Source organism: Pongo abelii, chromosome 3 (genome assembly GCF_028885655.2).
Source record: "Pongo abelii isolate AG06213 chromosome 3, NHGRI_mPonAbe1-v2.0_pri, whole genome shotgun sequence".
NCBI lineage: Eukaryota > Metazoa > Chordata > Mammalia > Primates > Hominidae > Pongo > Pongo abelii.
In genome coordinates, this window is record NC_071988.2 from 3,080,988 (window position 1) to 3,107,146 (window position 26,159).

Genomic DNA, 26,159 nt, shown 5'->3' on the forward strand with positions numbered 1-26,159 from the left:
GCCAGGGCCCGAGGGCATCGTTCATACCCTGGGCTGGTGGCTATGGAACTAATAAAGTCCTTTTTGTTTCTTTGTTTCTTTTTTTGCTTAAGCTAGTCTGAGTTAAATTTCCCCATGCCCCAGTGAAAGCTTTGACTGAGAGAAATAAGAAATCTAGGCCAGGATTTGTACACGGACCGTTCGGTAACTCGTTCAATTAACATGTTGAACATCTCATTTTTCTTTTTCTGTTTATAAGCAAGCATGTATGTATTGAAGATAATTTTGAAATTAAGAAGAATAGTGCTCGCTGTGGCAGCATATATACTAAAACTGGAATGATACAGAGAAGATTAGCATGGCCCCTGCACAAGGATGACACACAAATTTGTGAAGCGTTCCATACAAAAATATATTTAAAAAAAGAAAAAACACAAAATCTCATCTTTAATATTAGCTGCTGTGCAAAGGCAATCCCTATCAACATTTCGTTTGATATTTATATAACTAATATAGTAATTTATTTCTTTCCATGTCATTTAGCTGCTTAATTTTTTAATTTTTTTTTTGAGAGTCTCGCTCTGTTGCCCAGGCTGGAGTGCAGTGGTGTGATCTCGGCTCACTGCAACCTGCCATTCAAGTGATTCTTGTGCCTCAGCCTCCCAAGTAGGTGAGATTACAGGCACCACCACCACACCGTTTAATTTTTTTTTTAGTAGAGATGGGGTTTCACCATGTTGACCAGGCTGGTCTCGAACTCCTGGCCTTAAGTAATCTGCCCATCTCAGCCTCCCAAAGGATTACAGGTGTGAGCCACTGTGCCTGGCCTGCTTAATCTTTTATTACTTATTTCAGTCATCCATGATATTGTGAAATTATATTTGGTTTTCGTTTATTCTCCTGGCATATATTTCCCCAAATCCTTGGAATCTTCAAAGTGATGAATGTCTTTTTTGTATGTTAATGAGGTGGCTGGTGGCTCCTAGACAGCTTCAGGATAGGAGAGGGGGGCTGGTCACCAGAAAGAAGAAGGTAGGGTTAGAAGGTTGGGACTCAGCCCTACCCTCGACCTCTGGGAAGGGAGAGGGGCTGATGGTTGAGCTGATCACCAATGGCTAATGATTAAATCATGCCTATGTGATGAAGCCTCCATAAAAACCCAAGAGGACAGGGTTCAGAGAGCTTCTGGGTGACCTGGAGGTTCCTAGAGGGCAGTGCACCTCCATTCTATGGGGACAGAAGCTCCTGTGCTTGGGACCCTTCCAGAACGCTCCCTATGCATCTTCTCATCTGGCTGTTCATCTGTATCCTGTAAAATATGCCTTGTAATAAACCAGGAAATGTGTTTCTCTGAGTTCTGTATGCTGATCTAGCAAATTAATTGAACCCAAGGAGGGGGCTGTGGGAACCCCCAGTGTTTAGCAGGTCAGTCAGGATCACAGGCAAAATAACCAGGGGCTTGCAGTTGGCACTGGAAACGGGGTTCAGTCTTGTGGGAACTGAGTCCTCGATCTGTGTGGTCAGATGCTGTCTACAGGTAGATGCTGTCAGACTTGAATGAGAGGACACCCAGCTGGTGTCCGCTGCAGAACTGATTGCTTGCTTGTTGGTGGGGAGAAGTATTCTGTGTTGATTCTTGAGTGAGAGAACAGGAAAAGGACACTGCGCTTTTCCCCTAGATCCTCAGGGTGGCTGAATATACACATTGAATAAGCTGTAGGAGGAGTTGTGAATATCTGTGAGAGCAGCAACACGCAGTGTGCAATTAGCTTCATGCCTCTTCATGGGTCACGTGTTCAAAACATGTTGGGGTTAGCGTGATCGGAGGATGTAGTTTTCCTCCCTCTGACGTAAAAAGGTGAAGCGGAGGACACAAGAACCCTCACTGCACCTCCTCTGGAGACGGCCACGGCCACTCCAGGGTCTGGGGTCTTTTACCAGGAAGGGAAGCATTGTCTGGCCGTGGCCTCAGATGATTGGCTAAAGGCAATAGAAGAATGAGTTGTCTGTTTCTTGTTTTCCAGAGCTGGTTTCTGTTTATTCTTTAGAAAGGCATTCCAGTTAAAGGTTATTAAGGAAGGGGCACACTGAGGCGAGTCTGACCTCCTGTCCTGTCACGGCCAGGAACTCAGTTTTTAAGGTTTCTCTGAGGTCTCCTAGACCAAGAAGGGGTCTGTTCAGTTGGCAGGGGTTTTAGGATTTTATTACGTACCTCAAGGTAAAAGTAAACATCACATCATAATTTTTTTTTTTTAATCAAACAAAGCACAATATGCACTCAAAACAGTGTTTGAACATTTTAAAGAATACGTATTTTATACCTCTGTTAAATGAAAAACTTCAGCCAAATTAAATTTAAATGAGTTTAATTGAGCAATGAACGATTTATGAATTGGGCAGCCCCCAGAATCACAGCAGATTCAGAGAGACTCCAGGGATGCCTCGTGGTCAGAACAAATCTATAGACAAAAAAGGGAAGTGACGTACAGAAATTGGAGGTGAGGTACGGAAACAGCTGGGTTGGTTGCAGCTCGGCATTTGCCTTATTTGGACACAGTTTGAACTCTCAGCAGTGTATGAGTGAAGTACGGCTGCTGGGATTGGCCAAGACTCAGGTACTGCCACAGGTGCAGACTCCCAAGTTAGGGTTTCAGGGTTTCAATCTTTACCAATTAAGTTAGGTTGCAGTTCGTCCACAAGGATTCAAATAGAGAAGTACGGAGTCTTTCTCAGGCCATATTTAGTTTGCTTTAACAATTCCACCCTTTTGGTCATTTTCTCAATTTCGAGAGATTGACCAAAACTTTAGTCATTGATGTCACTATCACCATCGTAAATGTACTTATTTGGTCTTGAAACCCTCTGAGAAACAGTAGAACAGTGAATTTTGCAAAGGTAGGAACAAGGACGGAGGGTACCTCCTTACGCTGGAATGTCCTGTTTATAGGGGAATGTGTTAGGATCTATGTGTTTCCTTAAAGTCTTAGTTTGATTATGTCACATTTAGCATGAGTGACTCCATTTTTGTTTGGCTTAGTCTGTTGGGACCTAGTGCATGAGCTCAGTCCAAAACAATGGCCTCCCATAATTTTATTTCAATAAATTCCTCCTTTTTGTCCAGGTTCTCACTTAAGTTAGTGTGGGTGGCAAGCCACCCAGTTGCCAAGGCAAGACCCCAAGGGCACAAGCTGTTCCAGTATAATAAAAAATACATATATAGAATAAGAATAGTTATACTAGGCTGGGCACAGTGGCTCAAGCCTGTAATCCCAGCACTTTGGGAGGCCGAGGTGGGCGGCTCATGAGGTCAGGAGATCGAGACCATCCTGGCTAACACGGTGAAACCCCATCTCTACTATACAAAATACAAAACATTAGCCAGGCATGGTGGCAGGCACCTGTAGTCCCAGCTACTCGGGAGGCTGAGGCAGGAGAATGGCGTGAACCCGGGAGGCGGAGCTTGCAGTGAGCCGAGATGGCACCACTGCACTCCAGCCTGGGCGACAGAGCAAGACTCTGTCTCAAAAAACAAAAACAAAAACAAAACAAAACAAAAAGAATAGTTATACTAGAAATAGATTATAGATATGATTAGATATGAATATTATCAATCATTAGTTTGTAGCATTACTCTTTATTCCAATATTATAATAATCTTTGTTCTACAATTATAACCTAGGAAAAACCAGGCCATACAGGGATAGGAGCTGAAGGGACAGGGTGAGAAGTGACCAGAAGACGAGTGTGAGCCCTCTGTCATGCCCAGATAGGGCCACTAGAGGACTCTCTGGTCTAGCGGTAATGCCAGTGCCTGGGAAGGCACCCATTACTTAGCCGACCAGGGAAGGGAGTCTCCCTTTGGCGGGGTGGAGGGGTTAGAGAAGACTCTGCTCCACCATCTCCTGTGGAAGGCCTGACATCAGTCAGGCCCGCCCGCAGCCATCCAGAGGCCTGTGTCCCTGTGATGCTGTGCTTCAGCGGTCACGCTCCTGTTTCACTTTCATGTTCCGCTCTGTACACCTGGCTCCGTCTTCTAGATAGCAGTAGCAGGATTAGTGAAAGTGCTGAAGTCTTTGAAGTGCATAGAAGAAACAATGACGTAAGCTGTCCCCTCTTTCTCTCCGCCTCGGCTACCAAACAGGGAAGGGCCCCCTGTCCGGTGGACACATGACTCGCGTGACCTTACCTGTCATTGGAGATGGCTCACATTGCTTAACCTGTCCCCTTGCCTTGTATCCAAGAAGTAACAGCGCAGCTAGGCATTCAGGGCCATTACCAGTCTCCGTGTCTAGGTGGTAGTGGTCCCCTGGGCCCAGCTGTCTTTTCTTCTGTCTGTTTGTCTCGTGTCCTTATTTCTGTGGTCTCTCATCTCTGCACACGAGGAGAAAAATCCACAGGCCCAGCAGGGCTGGACCCTACAGGTGAGAGTGTGACCAAAACTTAGGGCCTTAGCACCACTGTCAGTACCATCGTTTTGGGTTTCTGGTCTCAGCACGTCATTCATAGGTTACAGTGTCCTCATGGTCACACATTTCTTTCAGCATCTGCCATTCCAGTTGAAAAGAGACCATTTGTTGTTCTAGAGATGGCTGCATGCAGACATTTAAAACCTTTGAGAGAATGCATTGCACCAGGGAGGCTATTATCATGACTACTGGGAGGATAATACCAAGAGTTTGCAGTATGCTCTTTACCCAGGGTCCCCATAAACCAAACCACCCAAAATCAAATAGATCAAACAATGAGCTAGATAAAGAGGCTACTCGCTTAACTAAGTGGCCTTTTCATTAATCTCCCACAACTGAATCTCTATAATACCTGATGTATTTCTTCCTAGGCCACAGGTGCCGGCAGCTGCACAGGTACTTTTCTGTTTAGTCAATTCTATTATTTAGCATAACTTTCACAAGAGAATTGAAAGTCTGTGGCATAACTATAGCCTTTACAGTAGAATCTGCTATACAGCCGATCATGAGGGATACATTTCTGGTTATGGCCTCTTTTACTCTAAACCATGGAAAAATGATGCCCTTCTAGAAGAGTGAAGCCCTCCTGGCAATGCCCTCTTTAAACCATGGTGTGGGTTAAGAGGAGTGAACCAATGTTCTGTTTCTGACTGATTACAGGCAACATATGTCTCATTAAAGTTTCTCACCTACACTGGACCTTCATCTTTTATCTATCAAAGTATAAAGTTATCCGTGTATAAGGCTGGCTGCAAAATCCTTCACAAATGAAAGTATATCCCATAAGTGCACACAACAGATCCTCTTTTCATTTCTATTATTCATAGAGGCATAAGCAAGGAACAAATATTCAAAGATAAGAGTCTCATGGCCCGGCGTGGTGGTGCATGCCTGTAATCCCAGCACTTTGGGAGGCCGAGGTGGGCGGATCACCTGAGGTCAGTAGTTCAAAACCAGCCTGGCCAACTTGGCAAAACCCCATCTCTACTAAAAATGCAAAAATTAGCTTGGTGTGGTGGCAGGCACCTGTAATACCAGCTACTCAGAAAGCTGAGGCATGAGAATCACTTGAACCCAGGAGGCAGAGGTTGCAGTGAGCTGAGACTGCACCACCGCACTCTGGCCTGGGCGACAGAGCAAGACTCCATCTCCAAAAAAGAAAAAAAAAAAAGTCTCATGACAGTAGAAGTCTTGATCCATGATCTTAGCAAAAGCTGTTCACATCAAGGATGCCATCTTCTGGGGACAGACTTCCTTGGTTGGCTTTACCTTAAAGGTTCCTATGGGTGTAAAGTTCCAGGAGTGTGGATGGACCCTTCTCAGTTGTGAGATTATGAACCCAAGTTTCAAGATCCCTAAGTTTTGTTGCAGTGTGGATGGCAAGGACAGTCTTTCTCTGATGTTCTCAGAAGATCCAATCTTCGGGTTCTAGAATGCAAAGCGTTTGACCTCAGTGAACCATAGAAAAATATACTGTAGTATAATAATCTACTGTTAAAACATCAGCCCTCTTAACATGGGAGAGCTTTTATACAACCCAGAAAACATGCATTGAAAATGACGATTGAATAAAATCCCTTTATAAAATATTTAAATAGCCCAGTGTTATAAACTATTTTAGCAATTTATAAGTTATCACACACACACACACACACACACACACACACATATATACACACATATACACATTTTTTTTTTTTTTTGAGATGGAATCTCTCTCTGTCACCCAGGCTGGAGTGCAGTAGTGCAATCTTGGCTCACTCCAACCTCTGCCTGCCACACACCAGTGTATTTAATTTGGATTACTTTATCTTTTCCATGATGAGTCATGAAATGCAGAACTTTTAATAACTAAAGCTTTAAGGACTCAGGAAGGACAAGGTGGCCGTCCTGGTTCTCCATGAGTCCATACTTAATTAACATTAGACTTCAGTCCTCTTGAATCCCAGTTGCTTCTCCAAATTAGGTGCATTGCACAGATAACTGATGGGTTATCACAGTAATTTGACTTAGACCATGGATTCCATTCAAATTGTATATCTGAACTATTTCAGTGTCAGCTGATTTAAGATGAAAATCTGGCAAACTATTTTCTTGGTATTCAATTAATTTTTGTTCTACTTGGGTTAGCAGTTCTATAAGCCAGTCAGTCTTTTCATTGAAGTTCCAGGAATTCTTACCCAGTTCAAACGACATGATTCTAAAGTTATTAGAAACCTGTATTCCAAGACTGATTTTTAGGGTCCTTTTCATCCTTTTATGAATCTCCTAAAAGACACATACTTTTGAAGTTTTCAGAAACCGCACCAGCATTAAGCAATTAACTGTGGAAATGACTTTAAATAGTCATAGTTAAAAACACAATTGACAAGGAAATTTGGTTATTTCTATGATTTACAGTAACTTAACATAAGCATTATTATGATTGATAGCATAGACTCAGGCATATTAGAATTTTAGAAATCCCATTTAGTTTTGGAACATATATTAATATCATTCACTAAAATGTAACCTGAAGAGGAGTAAACATTATTTTTTGACAATGCTTCCCATGTAACTTAACATATCAGATTATCCTGTTTACCTCTCTTTGGATGCTTTAGGGGACTCTGTAGCATCCCAAAGTTAGAGGTCAGAAAGACTATTTTGAAGAAAGACTATTTTGAAAGACTATTGGGAAGCCTATCAAATATATTAAAGGTTTAAAACACTTGATGTTATGCTTAACCAGTTTGACCATGAGGTGAGATTCTTATAAACCTTTTATAATCTATAATCCCTTACAATTTGTGTGTGTGTGTGTGTTTTAGATGGAGTTTCACTCTTGTTGCCCAGGCTGGAGTGCAGTGGCAGGATCTCGGCTCACTGCAACCTCTGCCTCCCAGGTTCAAGTAATTCTCCTGCCTCAGCCTCTCTAGTAGCTAGGATTACAGGCATGTGCCACCATGCCCAGCTAATTTTGTATTTTTAGTAGAGACGGGGTTTCTCCATGTTGGTCAGGCTGGTCTCGAACTCATGACCTCAGGTGATCTGCCCACCTTGGCCTTCCAAAGTGCTGGGGTTACAGGCGTGAGCCACCGCGCCTGGCCTTTTGCCAGTTTGATATTTGGTGCCCCGATGCAGCCAGTTGGGTGGCAACTTGCTGCTCAAATTTAAAAGTTGAGAGGCTTTTGCCTGTGGTTCAATGAAACGGAAAAAGATCATTTTCCTTTATGATGTGGCTTGGCCCTCAGGGATATGATGTGGAGAGCTGAGTCACTAGGGCTACTCAGGGAAAGGGAATCCAGAAGCCTGGGACATGGCAAAAGGGTAAGAATTTCTTACCGGTCAGATTTCTGACCTCTCTCTCTCTCTGTGTTCAAACTGGTTGAATGAATGATTAAAAAAAAAATCACTGCTTATCTCCTCTGTAAAGTTTTGATTAATGGAAAAAAGGATTTGTGAGGCTGATCTCAGGCTGTAGTGATTCTCGTACGCTTTATGTGTCTTCCTGTGTTGTTCTGTGATAAAAAGGGGTACCTTAGGATAGAATATGGGCTTAAAACCCCATAAGCTTGCTCGCTGCTCAAGATGGCCCAACAAGCTGGTCAGTAACAAAGTTTGCTGCAGATCCCTGAAACAAACAAAAAAACTAGATGAAGTCTCCATCTTGTTTTAAGTCTTTGGGAGTTTGACCTTGTAACCATGTGGCGGTTACTTGTTCTCCATCTTCCAAGTGGAACAGGAATTTTGGGTTCATGTCATAGTTAGCTCTACAATCTATCTTGAGTAGTTAAGAGCCTTTGCCAGGTGAAAAGTAACTACTCTAGACTCTTTCTGGGAAGGGCAATGGAGACTGCCCAGTGCTATAGTTCAGTGGCGATCTGGGTTTGATTCCTGGCTTAGGGAATGAGTACTTTCTAATTGATATTTGGGTAACCTTTGCCATTTTTTGATTTTCTCCCCTTCCACAAACTGTCTTGAATTTGCCTTTCTCAGAGCACCTGGGAGGTTACTTTCAATAAAGTTTAAAGGCAGGAATATCGGCTGTTTGGCCTGGTGAAAGTTGGGTAATAAGCAATTTAAAAGAACTTTTATTAAAGAGCGCTATGGTTCAAAGTCAGCTTAATTAAAAGTAGATATTCTGGCTCTAACAGCCTGGGACTCCTTGGGAAAACAGGAGGTGCCAGAGACCCTGTTTTGGGAAAAACCTCTGTTTTACTCATGAAACCCCAGAAATTGGAAGTAGATAGATTTCCTTTCAAAATCTAAGGCTCTGTTCTGTTTTGCATTGGATTATCTACTGTTTTTTACTTGGGGGTATCAGAAATTATTTCACATAGAGCTTTGGTGTGTAATAACTAGGTAGGAAATATACTTTAGGGATGTCTAATGGCAGTTATGGGGCTGACTCCCTCTGTTTTTGGGGGGGGATCCAGGATCTGGTATAAAAATGAGACCTCAGGCTGGGCACAGTGGCTCACGCCTGTAATCCTAGCACTTTGAGAGGCCGAGGTGGGTAGATTGCCTGAGCTCAGGAGTTCGAGACCAGCCTGGGCAACATGGTGAAACCCCACCTCTACTAAAATACAACAACAACAACAAAAATTAGCCAGGCATGGCGGCATGCGCCTATAGTCCCAGCTATTTGGGAGGCTGAGGCAGGAGAATTGCTTTAACCCAGGAGGCAGAGGTTGCAGTGAACTGAGATGGTGCCACTGCACTCCAGCCTGGTGACAGAGCAAGACTCCGTCTCAAAAAAAAAAAAAAAAAAAAAGGAGACGCTTAATTTTTGGAGATCTGTTTTGCCTTCCAGCTGTGCCTGCTTATTATATTAGGCCCTAGAAACTGCATGCTTTCCTGGTCCTGTTCTTCCAAGGACTCCATCCTAAAGCCAGTAATCCAATTTAGAAACTTAGAAAGTGGTAAATGAAAAATCTTACAACTATTGGATCTTCTTCTGTCTGTCTGTGTAGTTATATATGTGTTGTGTGTTTAATGTTTATATAAAAGAGCTCTAATTGCCACACACATTGGCTCACGCCTGTAATCCCAACACTTTGGGAGGCTGAGGTGGGTGAATCACCTGAGGTCAGGAGTTCGAGACCAGCCTGGCCAACCAGGCGAAACCCTGTCTCCAACTAAAAATACAAAAATTAGCCAGGTGTGGTGGCGCATGCTGGTAATCCCAGCTACTCAGGAGGCTGAGGCAGGAGAATCACTTGAACCCAGGAGGTGGAGGTTGCCGTGAGTTAAGATTGTGCCACTGCACTCAAGTCTGGATGACAGAGTCAGACTCTGTCTCAAAATAAAAATAAAAATAAAAATAAATAAAAGAGCTCTAATTAATTGGCTTTAAGAAAAATGAGTGCTTAAATAGAATATTTTGAAAGAAAAATAAAAAATGTAATGCCTTTTAGTTCATGTAACTTGAGTAATCTTTGGGAAATAAAAAGTTTTAAAGGTTACTGGTGAAAATAAAGACATTTGGCCTAAATGAGGCAGGTCAGATATTAGGTTTGCTAAATTCTTTTATTTATTTATTTTTTGAGATGGAGTTTGACTCTTGTTGCCCAGGCTGGAGTGCAATGGCGTGATCTAGGCTCACTGCAACCTCTGCCTCTCAGGGTTCAAGCAATTCTCCTGCCTCAGCCTCCCGAGTAGCTTGGATTATAGGCATATGGCACCATGCCCAGCTAAATTTTGTATTTTTAGTAGAGATGAGGTTTCACCATGTTGGCCAGGCTGGTTTTGAACTCCTGACCTCATGATCCCCCTGCCTCGGCCTCCCAAAGTGCTGGGATTACAGGTGTGAGCCACAGCACCCAGCCAGGTTTGCTAAATGTTTTAAGGTCATAAACTGCTTTGACTTTTCTAAATTGTTCAAATTATTTTGGAGGATTAGATTCTAGATAAGGCCTGGGGACATGTGGAATTAGCCATGCCCCCTAGCTATGCAAAGAACGTTACAAAGAAAATAAATTTTACGTAAGAAGGGATCTCGTATGGTAAATTCTTGCCCTAAAGTAAAATAACTGGTTGTTTAAAAAGAGGGGTGTTTAAAAAGAGGAGTGTTTAGGACAAGTGAGAAAGTCCAAGCATGCCATAGATGGCCTGTGTAAGTTGTTAAAGGATTTGTGAAATTCATGCACCAAAAGTAAAAGATGCTAAGAGTTACCATTATAACATGTAATTGAAACTACTAAAAAAATAGTTTTACATGCAAGGTGTGTGAGGAGAGTGAAATGTGTTTTTGGTAAAAGATTATAAGAAGGCATGGGAATGTAAATTTTTGCCTAGTTTAGAGGGTTAAAGGGTTTTTAAGTTAGATAAGATAAAACTAAAAGTTTGAGAAAGTTGTAGAAGGTTTGTAAAAATTAATCTTGTAAAAGAAATTCTGTGTGTGAACATATTGACTAAATTTAAAGGAGTATTATTCATTTTTTTCCAGAAATTGAACATTGAAGTAAAAGCACAACAGGGTTTTATTTTCTTTCTTTCTTTTTTTTTTTGAGATGGAGTCTCGCTCTGTCACCCAGGCTGGAGTGCAGTGGTGCACTCTTGGCTCACTGCAAACTCTGCCCCCTGGGTTTAAGTGATTCTCCTGCCTCAGCCTCTGGAGTAGCTGTGATTATAGGCACTTGCCACCACGCCCGTCTAATGTTTGTATTTTTAGTAGAGATGGGGTTTCACCATGTTGGCCAGGCTGGTCTTGAACTCCTGACCTCGTGATCTGCCCACCTCCACCTCCCAAAGTGCTGGGATTACAGGTGTGAGTCACCGTGCCTGGCCAACAGGTTTTCTTAAAGCACTGATCTGCTCTTTCACAAAAATTGTAAGGGATTGGCCAGGTGCGGTGGCTCATGCCTGTAATCCCAGCACTTTGGGAGGCTGAGGCAGGTAAATCACGAGGTCAGGAGATCGAGACCATCCGGGCATGGTGGCGGGTGCCTGTAGTCCCAGCTACTCAGTAGGCTGAGGCAGTAGAATGGCATGAACCCAGGAGGTGGAGCTTGCAGTGAGCCGGGATGGCGCCACTGCACTCCAGCCTGGGCAACAGAGCGAGACTCCGTCCAAAAAAAAAAAAAGGCTCAAACTTGCCCTGGGTTGGGCCCTGTCATCTTTAACCCATTTTTAACCCAGAGGGACTTTACTGAGGGCAGGGCCTCTAACCCAATCCCATGCTTTACTTAGGTAAAATGTACCCCATTACTTATTCAAAGTCAGCCAATTTGTGCTGCAGCCTATCTCCTTTGGATTCCGATAGTAACTAAGCTAAAAGGTTAGCAGATTTGATTTTTGGGAGCCTTCATTTTTAAATGCATGTCAGTGCACTGTTGTTCATTCAGAATGTTCCACTGTAGTTATCTTTAGTAAGATTTCACCATTTCTGTAAGACTTCACCACTTTCCATGCCTAATGTGTCAGCTGGAAGGAACCCAGTTTTCTGGAAATTAAGGAACCCATTTTTACCTGAATATTGGCTTTACTCTCAGGTTCCCTTGATTAATTTAGCCAATGATTTTTTTCCTACCTAAGTGTGCAAGAAAAGTGAAACAAAGGGGTAGAACACAAACATCCCCACGAATTTTCAAAAGCCAAATTTTACACCCCCTGCAATATTACCATTTCTACCAGTTTCTTTCTGACCCAGTCAGATGTAAGAGGCCTCTAACTGGATCCAGGCCAGTTAATTACCATATCAAATCTGTTCGTGGACCCATCCAGTTTCTTTGGCAACTTCCAAACCCAGTTTGGATCAGAAATTTGCACAAAGAAACTCAGAGAGCTCGAAACACAAACTGTGGATCTCCAAAATCCAAGAGAGAACTTATCCACGATCCCCAGCTGCTCTGAGAGATCAGTGGACACAAGTGTGTCCAGCAGGTACCTTACTTGTTCACTCAGTGCCCCGGGGGTCATTAGAAGCTTTACTTTGGATCCCACTTCTGACACCATGTTAAAAGAAAAACTTCAGCCGAATTAAATTTAAAGGAGTTTAATTATGCAATGAACGATTCGTGAATTGGGCAGTCCTCAGAATCACAACAGATTCAGAGAGACTCCAGGGATGCTTCATGGTCAGAACAAATTTATAGACAAAAAAAGGGAAATGACGTACAGAAATTGGAGGTGAGGTACAGAAATAGCTGATTGGTTGCAGCTCGGCATTTGCCTTCTTTGAACTCTCAGCAGTGTATGAGTGAAATATGGCTGCTGGGATTGGCAAAGACTCAGCTACTGTTACAGGTGCGTAAGTTAGAGTTTCAATCTTGTCTACTTATATGTTAGGTTGTAGTTCATCCACAAGGATTCAAATACAGAAGTACAGAGTCCTTCTCAGGCCATATTTAGTTTGCTTTAACACCTATATGACCAAACTGCCCTTCTGAAAATTTAGAACAATTTCCCCTTTCACCAAAAACGTATTACAATGCCCTGTTGCAGTTTTCACCAAAAATCAGGTTTTTCTTTTGGCAAACAATTTCACCAGAAACTAGGTATTTCCTTTTCTTTTCTTTCTTTTAAAATTTGTAGTAAAATACACATAAAATTTACCATCTTAATGATTTTTAAGCATAGGGTTCAGAAACAATGTCATACAGTCACCCCCCACCATCTATCATTCATTCAATCAGTTTGCACAGTTAACTCTTTGCATCTTGTAAAGCTGAAGCTCTGTCCCCATGAAACACTAACTCCCCCAGCCCCTGGCAATTACCATTCTGCTCTCTGTTTTTATGAATTTGACTACTCTATGTTTCCTGTCTCAGTGGAATCAGACAGTATTTGCCCCTTGTGACTGGCTTTTTCTTCTTCTTTTTCTTTTTCTTTTTTTTTTTTTTTTTTGAGGCAGAGTCTCACTCTGTCACCCAGGCTGGAGTGCAGTGGTGCAATCTCGGCTCACTGCAACCTCTGCCTCCCGGGTTCAAGCGATTCTCCTGTCTCAGCCTCCTGAGTAGCTGGGACTACAGGCACCCGCCACCAAGCCCAGCTAATTTTTTGTATTTTTAGTGGAGACAGGGTTTCACCATGTTAGCCAGGATGGTCTCCATCTCCTGAACTCATGATCTGCCTGCCTCAGCCTCCCAAAGTGCTGGGATTATAGGTGTGAGCCACCATGTCTGGCCCTGTGACTGGCTTTTTCACTTAGCATAATGACCTCAAGTTTCATCCATGTTGTAGTATGTGTCAGAACTTCCTTCCTATTTAAGGCCAAAACTATTCCATTGTACATATGTTACTGGAAAGGGGTCCCAATCCAGACCCCAAGAGAGGGCTCTTGGATCTTGCTCAAGAAAGCATTCAGACGAGTCCATAGAATAAAGCGAAAGTAAGTTTACTAAGAAAGCCAAGGAATAGAGAATGGCTACTCCATGGGCAGAGCAGACCCGATGGCCGCTGGTTGGCTATTTTTATGGTTATTTCTTGATTATATGCTAAACAAGGGGTGGATTATTCATGAGTTTTCCTGGAAAGGGGTGGGCAATTCCCAGAACTGAGGGTTTCTCCCCTTTTTAGAACATATAGGGTAACTTCTAGGCCAGGAACGGTGGCTCACACCTGTAATCCCAGCACTTTGGGAGGCCGAGGCAGGCAGATGAGCTGAGGTTGGGAGTTTGAGACCAGCTTGACCAACATGGAGAAACTCCATCTCTACTAAAAATAAAAAATTAGCTGGGTGTGGTGGCGCATGCCTGTACTCCCAGCTACTCGGGAGGCTGAGGCAGGAGAATCGCTTGAACCCAGGAAGCCGAGGTTGTGGTGAGCCAAGATTGTGCCATTGCACTCCAGCCTGCACAACAAGAACGAAACTCTGTCTCAAAAGAAAAAAAAAAAAAGAACATATAGGGTAACTTCTGTATGTTGCCATGGCATCAGTAAACTGTCATGGGGCTGGTGGGAGTGCCTTTTAGCATGTTAATGCATTATAATTAGCTTATAATGAGCCGTGAGAACAACCAGAGATCCCTTTCATTGCCATCTTGGTTTTGGTGGGCTTTGGCCAGCTTCTTTACTGCAACCTGTTTTATCAGCAAGCTCTTTGTGACCTGTATCTTGTGTCAACCTCCTATCTCATCCTGTGACTATGAATGCCTAACCTCCTGGGAACGCGGCCCAGCAGTTCTCAGCCTCATTTTACCCCGCCCCTATTCAAGATGGAGTTGCACTGGTTCCAACGCCTCTGACATATTAGCTGCATCATTTTACATTTCTTTTTTTTTTTTTTTTCTTTTTAGATGGGGTCTTGCTCTGTCACCTAGGCTGGAGTGCAGTGGTGTCATCTTGGCTCACTGCAATCTCCACCTCCGAGGTTCCAGTGATTCTCTTGCCTCAGCCTCCCGAGTAGCTGGGACTACAGGCACCCACCATCACACTGGGCTAATTTTTGTGTTTTTAGTAGAGATGGGGTTTCCCCATGTTGCCCAGGCTGGTCTCGAGCTCCTGGACTTAAGCAATACACCCACGTTGGCCTCCCAAAGTGTTGAGATTACAAGCATGAGCTACCCCACCCAGCTCATTTTACATTTCCACTTGTTAAATCAAACTGAAAACTGGCCCGAGAAAGCTTCTGTACTGCCATACTTGCGTCCTTGCAGATGAATCGTAACCTAGCATAGTAGGTAGGCAGACTGAAAACCTAACTTAGCAGTAGGCTTCTGTAACAACAGCTGTGTCTCAGCCAGTTCCTGCAGCCAGACTTCAACCACTCACAGGCAGCAAACTGTTCAAACTGTGTTCGGAGAAGGCGAATTCATCTGGCTGTTAACGTACCTCACTTCTGCTTTCTGTGGCTACTTTCCGTTTTCTGTCCATAAATTTGCTCTGACCACACAGCATCCCTGGAGTCTCCCTGAATCTGCTGTGATTCTGGGACCTGCATCATTTGTGAATTTTTTTTTTTTTCCCTTGATCAGCTAAACTCTGTTCAGTTCAATTTGTCAGAAGTTTTTAACATACCAATGGTGCACCAAGGTTCCAATTTCTCCACTTCCTCATAAATAAGTCATTTTAAATGGCTTTTCAGTATTCCAATATTTGGAAGTATTAATGTTTCTACCAATTTTCTATTTTTAGACATTGAGGTTGTTTCATTTTTTTTTTCTTTTTTTGAGACAGAGTCTTGCTCCGTCACCCAGGCTGGAGTGCAGTGGCCTGATCTTGGCCCATTGCAACCTCCACCTCCTGGGTTCAAGCAATTCTCTTGCCTCAGCCTCCTGAGTAGCTGGGATTACAGGTGTGCACCACCACGCCTGGCTAATTTTTGTATTTTTAGTAGAGACAGGGTTTCTCCATGTTGGTCAGGCTGGTCTCAAACTCCTGACCTCAGGTGGTCCACCCGCCTCGGCCTCCCAAAATGCTGGGATTACAGGCCTGAGCCACTGCGCCTGGCCTCATCTTCCTGATATTAATGTTGCTTTAACATCTTTGTCCCTGTGTCTTTTTTTTTTTTTTTTGAGACAGAGTCTCATTCATTCTGTCACCCAGGCTGGAGTTCAGTGGCGTGATCTCAGCTCACTGCAACCTCTGCCTCCTGGGTTCCAGTGATTCTCCTACATCGGTCTCCTGAGTAGCTGTGTTCCTGGGTCTTTTGATGGTTATTTAATACTTCCCTACAGTAATGCCCTGTGCGTACATGCTAAGTGTGATGAAATGGTTGGCACAGTTAAATCTTTTGAAAGACATTGCCAAGTTACTCTTCAGAAAAGTGATATGAGGTCATAGCAATTTTAAGAAGTCCTCATTTCTGCATTTCCTTACTAATCTCGGTTGGTGTCTCTTCAATCTTTCCTCACACTTTTCTTAGGTTTTTACTGAATCATGAGTCTACTACATTTTAAAATTTTAAAGAATCTTTAGAAACAGGATCGCATTTTGTTGCCCAGGCTAGAGTTTGGTGGCATGATTATAGCTCCTCATACTCCTGGGCTCAAGTGATCCACCTGTGAACCCCCAAAATTTGAGAAAGGTCTCAGTTAATTTAGAAAGTTTATTTTGCCAAGGTTGAGGGTGCATACCCGTGATGATATACGAGTTAAAAAGAAATTATTTAGGCAGATACTGAGGGTAAGAAAGTCCTCAGTAAGGTTTTCTTTTCAATGAAAAGCAGCCCCCAAGCATTTTCTTTTCTAACAAAGAGCAGCCTGTAAAATCGAGCTGCAGACATACACAAGCAAGCTGGAAGCTTGCACAGGTGAATGCTGGCAGCTGTGCCAATAAGAAAAGGCTACCTGGGGCCAGGCAGGTCCAACATGGTGGGTCCATCTTTCCTTTCCTCGTCAACCATGTGCACGGTAAGGAGCAGGCAACATAGTGTCTGCCAAGTAGAGACCAATTTGCATAATAAAAGATGAGGGTAGGGTGGCCAGCTTCTTTGTGTGCTATGTAAACATTATGCCTGGTCCAACCAATCTTTGGGCCCTATGTAAATTAGACACCGCCTCCTCAAGCCTGTCTATAAAACCCTGTCCATTCCGCCGCAGGCTGGAAGACCCACTGGGGCACCCCTCTCTCTCTATAGGAGATAGCTATTCATTTTTCTCTTTCTTTCGCCTATTAAAGCTCCACTCTTAACCTCACTCCGTGTGTATCTGTGTTTTTGATTTCCTTGACATGAGGCAATGAACCTTGGGTATTACCCCAGAACCTTGGGTATTATGCCGCTTCAGTGACCCAACCTCAGGAAATCCTGATGACATGTTCCCAAGATGGTTGGGGCACAGCTTGGTTTTATACATTTTAGGGAGACATGAGATGTCAATTCATATATATAAGAAGTACATTGGTTCCATCCAGAAAGGCGGGGACAACTTGAAGCAGGGAGGGGGCTTCCAGGTCACAGGTAGACAAATGGTTGCATTCTTTTGAATCTCTGATAAGCCTTTCCAAAGGAGGCAATCAGAATATGCATCTATTGACTGGGTGCAGTCGCTCATGCCTGTAATCCCAGCACTTTCGGAGGCAGAGGTGGGTGGATCACCTGAGGTCAGGAGTTTGAGAGCAGCCTGGCCAACATGGTGAAACCCTGTCTCTACTAAAAATACAAAAAATTAGCTGGGCTTGGTGGCGGGCGCCTGTAATCCCAGCTACTCGGGAGGCTGAGGCAGGAGAATAGCTTGAACCCGGAAGGAAGAGGTTGCAGTGAGCTGAGATGGTGCCATTGCACTCCAGCCTGGGCAACAAGAGTGAAACTTCATCTCAGAAAAAAAAAAAAAAAAAAAAGGCTGGGCACAGTGGCTCACGCCTGTAATCCCAGCACTTTGGGAGGCCGAGGCGGGCAGGTCACAAAGTCAGGAGACTGAGACCATCCTGGCTAACATGGTGAAACCCCCATCTCTACTAAAAAATACAAAAAATTAGCTGGGTGTGGTGGCGAGCACCTGTAGTCCCAGCTACTTGGGAGGCTGAGGCAGGAGAATGGTGTGAACCGGGGAAGCGGAACTTGCAGTGAGCCGAGATCACACCACTGCACTCCAGCCTGGGAGACAGAGCGAGACTCCATCTCAAAAAAAAAAAAAAAAGAGAGAGAATATGCAGAATATGCATCTATCTCAGTGAGCAGAAGGATGACTTTGAATGGAATGGGAGGCAGATTTGCCCTGAGCAGTTCCCAGCTTGAATTTCCCCTTTGGCTTCAGTGATTTGGGGGCTCAAGCTATGTTCCTTTCACATACCTCAGTCTCCCAAGTAGCTAGGACCACAAGTGCGTGCCACCACACATGGCTAATGTTTTATTTTTTTTTGTAGGAATAGGGCCTCACTATGTGTCCAGGCTGGTCTAAAACCCCTGAGTTCAAATGGTCCTCCCACCTCAGCCTCGCGAAATGCTGGGATTACAGGCATAAGCCAGGATGCCTGGCCTAGTCTACATTTTTATAAATTGCTAATTCAAAGTTCCCTTTCCAAAACCTCATGATTTTCCCTGTTCTCATCCCCTGCACCCTCCCTTCCCCTGGAGTACTCACCTGGCCTTGGAGGTCTGGTGTGAGCCTGGACTTCGATTCTAGGCACAGCATGTGATGAGCGCCCCCAGGTCAAACACCTCCCCTCTGCGGCCTGTGCTTCACCGCCTTGACAGTGAGAAAGGTCTCCCTTCGGCTCATTCTCTAAGTCTCAAACTTCACTTCTCCCATGCGCTGATTCTGAATTCAGCCCCCATCCAAGGTCCCGGCCCCTTTCTCTTCTGCTTGGCGTGTTGTTCATCACCACTCTGCACTGCTGAGAGTAAGCGCGGTTCTCTGGACCTCAGCTTTATCATTAGAACAGACTCTTGCGGTTTCCCACGACGTTCCTTTCACTTCTCACTTGGAAGATGAGCCATGAGGAAATCCTGTGTTGTGTGGTATGTGGGCTGTGCTTCTGCTTGACTAGAGGGCCAAGCAGCATTGCAAGCCATGGTTTTAAATAAGAAAGAACATTTCTAACCTTCATCTTCTAGTAAGGAAACAAGTGGGCTTTAGAGTTCTTGCTCAGGAAAGACCTATGTCCCAGTCCAACCAGACCTTTTACTAAAGAGATCTTCCAGATCCTCCTCCCCACGCCAGGGGAGGGGTCCTCCCTGGGGTTGGGGCCTTTAGTAGGGGATCGGAGACACGATGTAGCCTTCATGACATTCATAGTCTAGTTACACAATCCCTGTAAGGGTCAGTTGAAGTAAGTGCTACAAAGGAAGGGAGGTGCTCAGTGGACAGGGCTCTCTTTTATGTATTATATTTCTTTCATGGGGAGGGGTATGGATCAGGGATCAGCAGAGATGTTTCTGTCCTGAGGGAAAGAAAGTCAGCGTGGCTTGGGAGTTGGGAGCAGCAACACAGTGGCTCAAGATATCTTAAGACTAGCGGAGTACACCTTGCATGTTAAAACCCTTGCTCAGGGCTGCCTGGTTCTTGTAGGATGACAGAGATGGCCTAGCTCTGCATAGTGCACCCCCAGGGGCTCAGAACAGTGCAAATGTCAGTCTATCCGTCAGTGGCAGAGCCAGCCTTGGAGCAGGGGTGCAAGGAGGTCTCTGCATTGGCCAGGCATGCAGAACATTCTGTTCAGTACCACTGGACAGAGGGCCCCATCTAGATGAGACAGAGCTGGTGGGGCAGGACAAGGACTCCTGGGAGCTGAAATGGCCTGGCAGATGCTTGGTGAGAGGTGGCTTCTTGAGACATTCCCATTTCTGGGAAAAGAGTCACCTGGGAGGGGTGAGGCCATGCTCCGGCTTGGAGGTGAAGGGAGAGGCCACTGCAAGAAAGAATTAGAGACATGCCAGCCTTTGCTGTGTTGCCCAGGCTGGTCATGAACTCTTGGCCTCAAGCAATCTTCCCACCTCAGCCTCCCCAAGCGCTGGGATTATAGACATGAGCCCCCATGCTGGCCAATAAAAGATGATTTTATGGAGGGGATGGTGGTGAAAGTTGTGGGTGGTATGAAATAATAAGAAATATATATTGGTCTGCACCCAGTTCCTGCCACAGAGCTCCTAAAATCCTGAGAATTTCCTGGGTGAGCATCTTTTGTTCTAATGAGGTGACTCTTGGTGGCTCCTGGATAGGAGTGAATCACCAGAAAGATCAAGCCAGAATTAGAAGCAGAAAGTGCTGGCTATAACACAGGAAAGCTGTAACACAAATAATAAAGTTTTTTTTGTTTTTTTTTTCTTGAGATGGAGCCTCACTCTGTTGCCCAGGCTGGAGTGCAGTGGTGCATCTCAGCTCACTACAAGCTCCTCCTCCCAGGTTCAAGAGATTCTCCTGCCGCAGCCTCCTGAGTAGCCAGGACTACAGGTGTGCGCCACCACATCTGGCTAATTTTTGTATTTTTAGCAGAGACGGGGTTTCACCATATTAACCAGGCTGGCCTCAAACTCCTGACCTTGTGATCTGCCTGCCTCAGCCTCCCAAAGTGCTGGGATTACAGGCATGAGCCACTGTGCCCGGCCAAAAGACATTGTTCTTAAAAGAATCAACTAACCAAATAAATAAAAATCTAACCTAATTAAGAAAATAAAAATACACAAAAATTAATTTCAAGGGGAGAAAAATCATGTAAAGAGAGAAAGATAATGAATACTTTGCAGAAATTTATGAACATAAACATAAAACTTGGATGAAATGCATTTCTAGGAAAACATAATTTATCAAAACTAACCACATGTAAAATAGAAGCCTAAATAGGCTATTTTCAAGAGAAGAAGTAAAGTTGTCAAAGTGCTACCCTTCAAAAAAACACCAGGCTCAAACAATCTGACATGGGAATGTTAACACACCTTAAAGAGCAAATAAAACTTTGAATGGGCTTGAAATATTCCAGACTCTAGAAAAACAAAACTTCCCAATTCTTTTTATAAAGCAAGTATAAATTGATAGCAAAATCTTATAAAGACCTTATACAAAACTTCATACCAATGTCTTTTATGAATATTAATACAAAACCCTTAATAAAATATTACCAGACAGAACCCAACAACACATCAAAAATGTCACATCATAACATAGTGGGGTTTATTTCAATAATGCATGGATGGTTCAATACAAGGAAATTCAGTAACAGAATATAATAGATCATGTGAATATACCCAAAGAAAAAATAGATCATTTTCATAGATGCTGTAAAGGCATTTGACCAAATTCAACACCCACTTTTTATGTGGTCAATAAAATAAATTAGTTACTCCTTCTTTAGCATGATAAAATATATTTATCAGCCCAGAAGGCATCATTTTACCCGATAAGGGCACACGCTGGAGGGAATAATGTTAAAATTAGGAATAAGAGGATAACTACTTTCTTTCTTTTTTTTTTTTTTGAGATGGAGTCTTGCTCTGTTGCCAGGCTGGAGTGCAGTAGTGCGATGTAGGCTCACTGCACACCCCCCGCCTCCCAGGTTTAAGCAATTCTCCTGCCTCAGCCTCCCAAGTAGCTGGGACTACAGGCGCGTGCCACCATGCCCGGATAATTTTTTTGTATTTTAGTAGAGATGGGGTTTCACCATGTTGGTCAGGCTGGTCTTGAACTCCCAACCTCAGGTGATCCACCCACCTTGGCCTCCCAAAGTGCCAGGATTACAGGCGTGAGCCACCATGCCAGCCCAACTACTTTCAACATTATCCTTAATACTGATGCTTATTGACTTACTATGGGGTTACCTCTAGATAAATCCATAGTAAGTTGAAAATATAAGTAAAAAATGCATTTAATACACCTAACCTCCCAAACATCATAGCTGAGCCTAGCCTACCTTAGCTATGCTCAGACACTGACGTCAGCCTACAATTGGCAAAATCACACAGCAGCACAGTCTACTGCAGAGCATCTGTTGTTTGCCCTTGTGACTGCGTGGCTGCCTGGGAGCTTCCCAGCTTCACAAGACAGTATTGTACGGCACATCACTAGCCTGGGAAAAGATCAAAGTTGAAAATTTGAAGTATGGTTTCCATTGAATGTGTATTGCTTTTGCACCATCATCAAGTCAAAAAATTTTAGTTGAACCAGCCTAAGTTTGGGACCATCTTTATTTTCAGGAGGAACTTCCATGTACATTGATGAGGGACTATAGAATCTGTTTCTATCATCCTAATGAACATAATGAATAAATCCAGACAAACATAAACATTAACAGAGTAATCAGCTTTCGGGGCTGAAAGCCAGAAGAGGGTGGGAGGGTAGAGAGAGGGGCCAAACACCAGGGCTGCTTCTGCTTTGTGGGTATTTGCTGATCTGGACAAGATACCTGGAAGGCTGAGCTAAGCCTCCTTTTTTTTTGAAGTGGCATCTCACTCTGTCGCCAGGCTGGAGTGCAGTGGTGTGATCTCAGCTCACTGCAACCTCTGTCTCCCTGGTTCAAGTGATTCTCCTGCCTCAGCCTCCCGAGTAGCTGGGATTACAGGCTCCCGCCACTACACCCAGCTAATTTTTGTATTTTTAGTAGAGACGGGGTTTCACCATGTTGGCCAGGATGGTCTCGATCTCTTGACATCATGATCTGTCCACCTCAGCCTTCCAAAGTGCTGGGATTATAGGCGTGAGCCACCGTGCCCCACCTGAGCTAAGCCTCTTGAGCATAGGGGAATAAAAATGAAATCTAGCGCATGCCAAGTTTGGGGTCCCAGGCAATTCACTTTCCACTTTGGGGTCCACCCTACCCAAGAAGAAGGATGACTTGGAAGTAAACCAGCTCTGAAATATGGATGGTCCTCTGGGACCATACCAATCCCTTCATATCAACCACATCCAGTTCCTCAAAACTGGAACTTGGATTAAGATGGCCTAGGACTTCTAGTGTCCCCAGGAGCCTGGCATTGCAAACAAAAATCCTCTCTGGAAGAAGATAATACCTTAAGCTTCAAATTACTCTCTAATAAATTTCAAATACAATGTCCAGTACACAAACACAAATTATCAGGAACGTGATATGAGGCCCGATGGATGGGAATTAGCAGAAACTTCAGGCATGAGAAACATACCCTCAGAGGCCTAGAATCTATCTAGTGTCTAGATAATGGAGATATGAGATACAGACACTTAAACAACTATGCTACCCATGTTCAACAAGGAAATTTGCAAAACTTGAAAGTGTTGGCAGGAAATCAGAAACTATAAAATGTGACAACAGCATACTTTAGAGTCAGTACAAATTACGGTCCTGAAAACTGCAGAATTCCAGAACTTAATGGTAAAGCAAGGGTTTAACAGCAGAATAGAAACAGCCAGAGAGAACTAGGAAGTAAGTCAGATGACACTATCCAGAATAAAGCACTGAGAGACAAAGGAATGGAAAATGCAGAAGAAAGGATATGGTGAGAGGATCTAATATACATTTATTCGGAGTACCAGGGAGAGAGAGAAGGAGAAGAACAGAAGCCGTGTTTCAAGGACAGTGACTGAGAGGCTTTGAAACTGATGAAAGCTATCAGTTCACAAATTCAAAGCCCAGTGAATTCCAAGGAGAAAAAAAGAAATCCATACTGTGAAAGCAAGTCCAGACAATGACAAACACCATCAACAATACACAGGACAGGCATAAGATGCATTTAATGGGGACACTCAGAGGCAGAGGGTTATCAGAAGGAGGCACTTCTCTCCCAAGTTCTCATCATCCCAGGGCCAGGGACAGCTGGTCACACCTTAGGGAGTTCACTAGGAGAGGGATCTGGCTTCTTGTCATTCTGGGTATTTGTAGGGAAATTGGAAGGGAACCGAGAGCACCTAGCCAATCGCATAGCAATGGGAGATTTCTATGTGGGGAATGTCTTTGCTGGTGAAAAGAACATCCTGACCTTAGAAATCTTTCACCAAGGGGGATCTGTGTTCCAGAACTTCTGGAGCTGGTATGGGTAAGGCTTTGAGTTTTCCTACTGAGCCAGCCTGTTGCTAGGTTACCAAAGGGGACCTCGAGGGCCATCTGGCCAACAAGCAGACTTGTCTCTCCTTACACCCCTAGACATATCACTGCAAAACTACAGAAGACCAAAGACAGAGAAAATCTTAAAAGCAGCCAGATTTAAAAAATGGCATATTAGTTTCAAAGCAGCAGCCATGAAACTGACAGCTGATTTCTCAACAGCAAGAATGAAAAGTGGAAGACAGGCCGGGCATGGTGGCTCACGCCAGTAATCCCAGCACTTTGGGAGGCTGAGGCCGGCAGATCACGAGGTCAGGAGATCAAGATCATCCTGGCTAACAAGGTGAAACCCCGTCTCTACTAAAAATACAAAAAAATTAGCCGGGCGTGGTGGCAGGCGCCTGTAGTCCCAGCTACTCGGGAGGCGGAGGCAGGAGAATGGCATGAACCCGGGAGGCAGAGCTTGCAGTGAGCTGAGATTGTGCCACTGCACTCCAGCCTGGGCGACAGAGCGAGACTCTGTCTCAAAAAAAAAAAAAAAAAAAAGGTGATGAAGCTTCAATCTCCTGAAAGAAAGCAACTGCCGCCTTTGATTCGATACCCACCAAAATCCGTGAAGACGGAAGGCAAAATAAAAACACTTCCTGACTGAATTGGAAAGATTTCCGCAATAGAAGACCCATTGTCCAAGGAATTCTAAAGGATGCTTTCCAGGCAGAAGAAAATGACCCCAGAGGAAGATCAGAGATTCAGGAAAGAAATGGAGAGTGATAAAAATGGAAAATTCAGGGGCCAATTTAAACAAAAGCTGACTGGTCTACAACTGTTGTGTCTATATCTTTTGCGACATGTATGTGTGTGTGGCTTTTTTTTTTTTTTCTGTCAAGATGGACTCTCACTCTGTCGCCCAGGCTAGAGTGAAGTGGCACGGTCTCGGCTCACTGCAACCTCTGCCCCTTGGGCTCAAATGATTGTCTTGCCTCAGCCTCCTGAGTAGCTGAGATTACAGGTGCCTGCCACAATGCCTGGCTAATTTTTGTATTTTTAGTAGAGACGGGATTTCTCCATGTTGGCCAGGCTGGTCTTGAACACCTGACCTCAGGTGATCCACCTGCCTGGGCCTCCCAAAGTGCTGGGATTACAGGCATGAGCCACTGCATCTGGCCTATGTGTGTGTTTATATGGAATTAAAACACATGGCAATAATACCCTCCAAATTGGGAGAAACCAAAAATAGCATTTAAATGTTGTAAGCTCCCTGCATGATCAAGGAGAGAATAGATTTGTTAGATTTTGATACCTGGAGGATGAATGTTGTAATTTCTAGGGTGACCACGAAAAGAGGAGACAATAGTGTATGATTTTTTTTTTTTTTTTTGAGATAGAGTCTCACTCTGTCACCCAGGCCGGAGTGTTGTGGTGTGATCTTGGCTCACTGCAACCTCCTCCTCCTGGGTTCAGGCCATCCTCTCATCTAGGCCTCCAGAGTAGGTGGGATCACAGGCACCTGCCACCACACCCGGCTAATTTTTTTTTTTTTTTTAATATTTAGTAGACACGGGGTTTCACCATGTTGGCCAGGCTCGTCTTGAACTCCTGACCTCAGGCGATCTGCCTACCTCTGCCTCTCAAAGTGCTGGGATTACAGGTGTGAGCCATCGCGCCTGGCCAACAGTGATCACTTTCAAACTAACAGAGGTTCAAAAATAAAATCAGACTTAACCAAAAACCAGGCAACAGAGTTGGTAGGATATACAGAAAGACTGACCTCATGTATATCAATGATTACAGTTAATATTAATGAAGGAAATGCTCTAGTTTAAAAACAAGGGTTGTCAAAGGCCCCACATAAGAAGCTCCTTACCAGTGGTGCACCTAGAACGTAAGGTAACAGGACAGATGAAGGAGGATGCGCCCCCTCCGCTGTCCTGCGCCTCAGCCATCATATGAGACGGAAAGGTTTCTGTCTGCAGCTGGGCCCGTGCTCTTTACCAGCTCCTGGCTTCCTTCTCTGGAAGGTTCCTGCCTGTTTTGCCCTCACACCCGCTCCTCTCTCAGCTGTCTCAGGGGTGGGGCTGGGGGCCCCCAAATAGCCTCCTCTGCTCTCCAGTTGCTCGGCTGCTCCTCATTTCCCCCTGGGGTCTGCGTCAGGGTTTCCTTCTTTTCCAGCCCCATCCCGCGTGCATCCCACCTGGTCTTGGGTCGGGGCTGCTCCTGCTTACTGCCCCCTGCCCAGGCTGGTGTGCACCACCGCTGGCTGCTTTCAACGCCTCTTCTCTCTTCTCGGCAGGACAGGCACAAGGCACAGGCAGGTCGCCAGGTGTCATGCTTGGCTCCCCGCCCGGTGAGATTCTTTCATTTAACAATCTTCCCCTGAATAGTTCATGTTCATTGCTGAAAATT

The 26,159-nt window shown here is 44.3% G+C and overlaps 1 long non-coding RNA gene and 1 other non-coding gene across 12 annotated transcripts in view; one reads left to right on the forward strand and one right to left on the reverse strand.

Annotated features, from left to right (window-relative positions):
- Positions 1–282: 282 nt before the first annotated feature.
- On the forward strand, positions 283–389 carry LOC112133186 (U6 spliceosomal RNA). Its single transcript, XR_002914872.1, has one exon. It is a non-coding gene; the product is annotated as a U6 spliceosomal RNA (small nuclear RNA).
- Positions 390–2,005: 1,616 nt separating this feature from the next.
- Positions 2,006–26,159, reverse strand: part of LOC103890357 (uncharacterized) — a 28,034-nt gene continuing 3,880 nt past the window's right edge. For 6 of the 11 annotated variants that reach the window (XR_010139584.1, XR_010139587.1, XR_010139583.1 and 3 more), the window contains exons 3-4: positions 18,392–26,150; positions 2,006–5,873 (exon numbers count right to left, since the gene is read on the reverse strand). This is a non-coding gene — a long non-coding RNA (uncharacterized LOC103890357). Of the gene's footprint in view, positions 5,874–7,964; positions 8,059–18,391; positions 26,151–26,159 lie in introns of all 11 variants that reach the window. The other 5 variants (XR_008524961.2, XR_010139586.1, XR_010139588.1 and 2 more) reach the window with 5 other exon arrangements.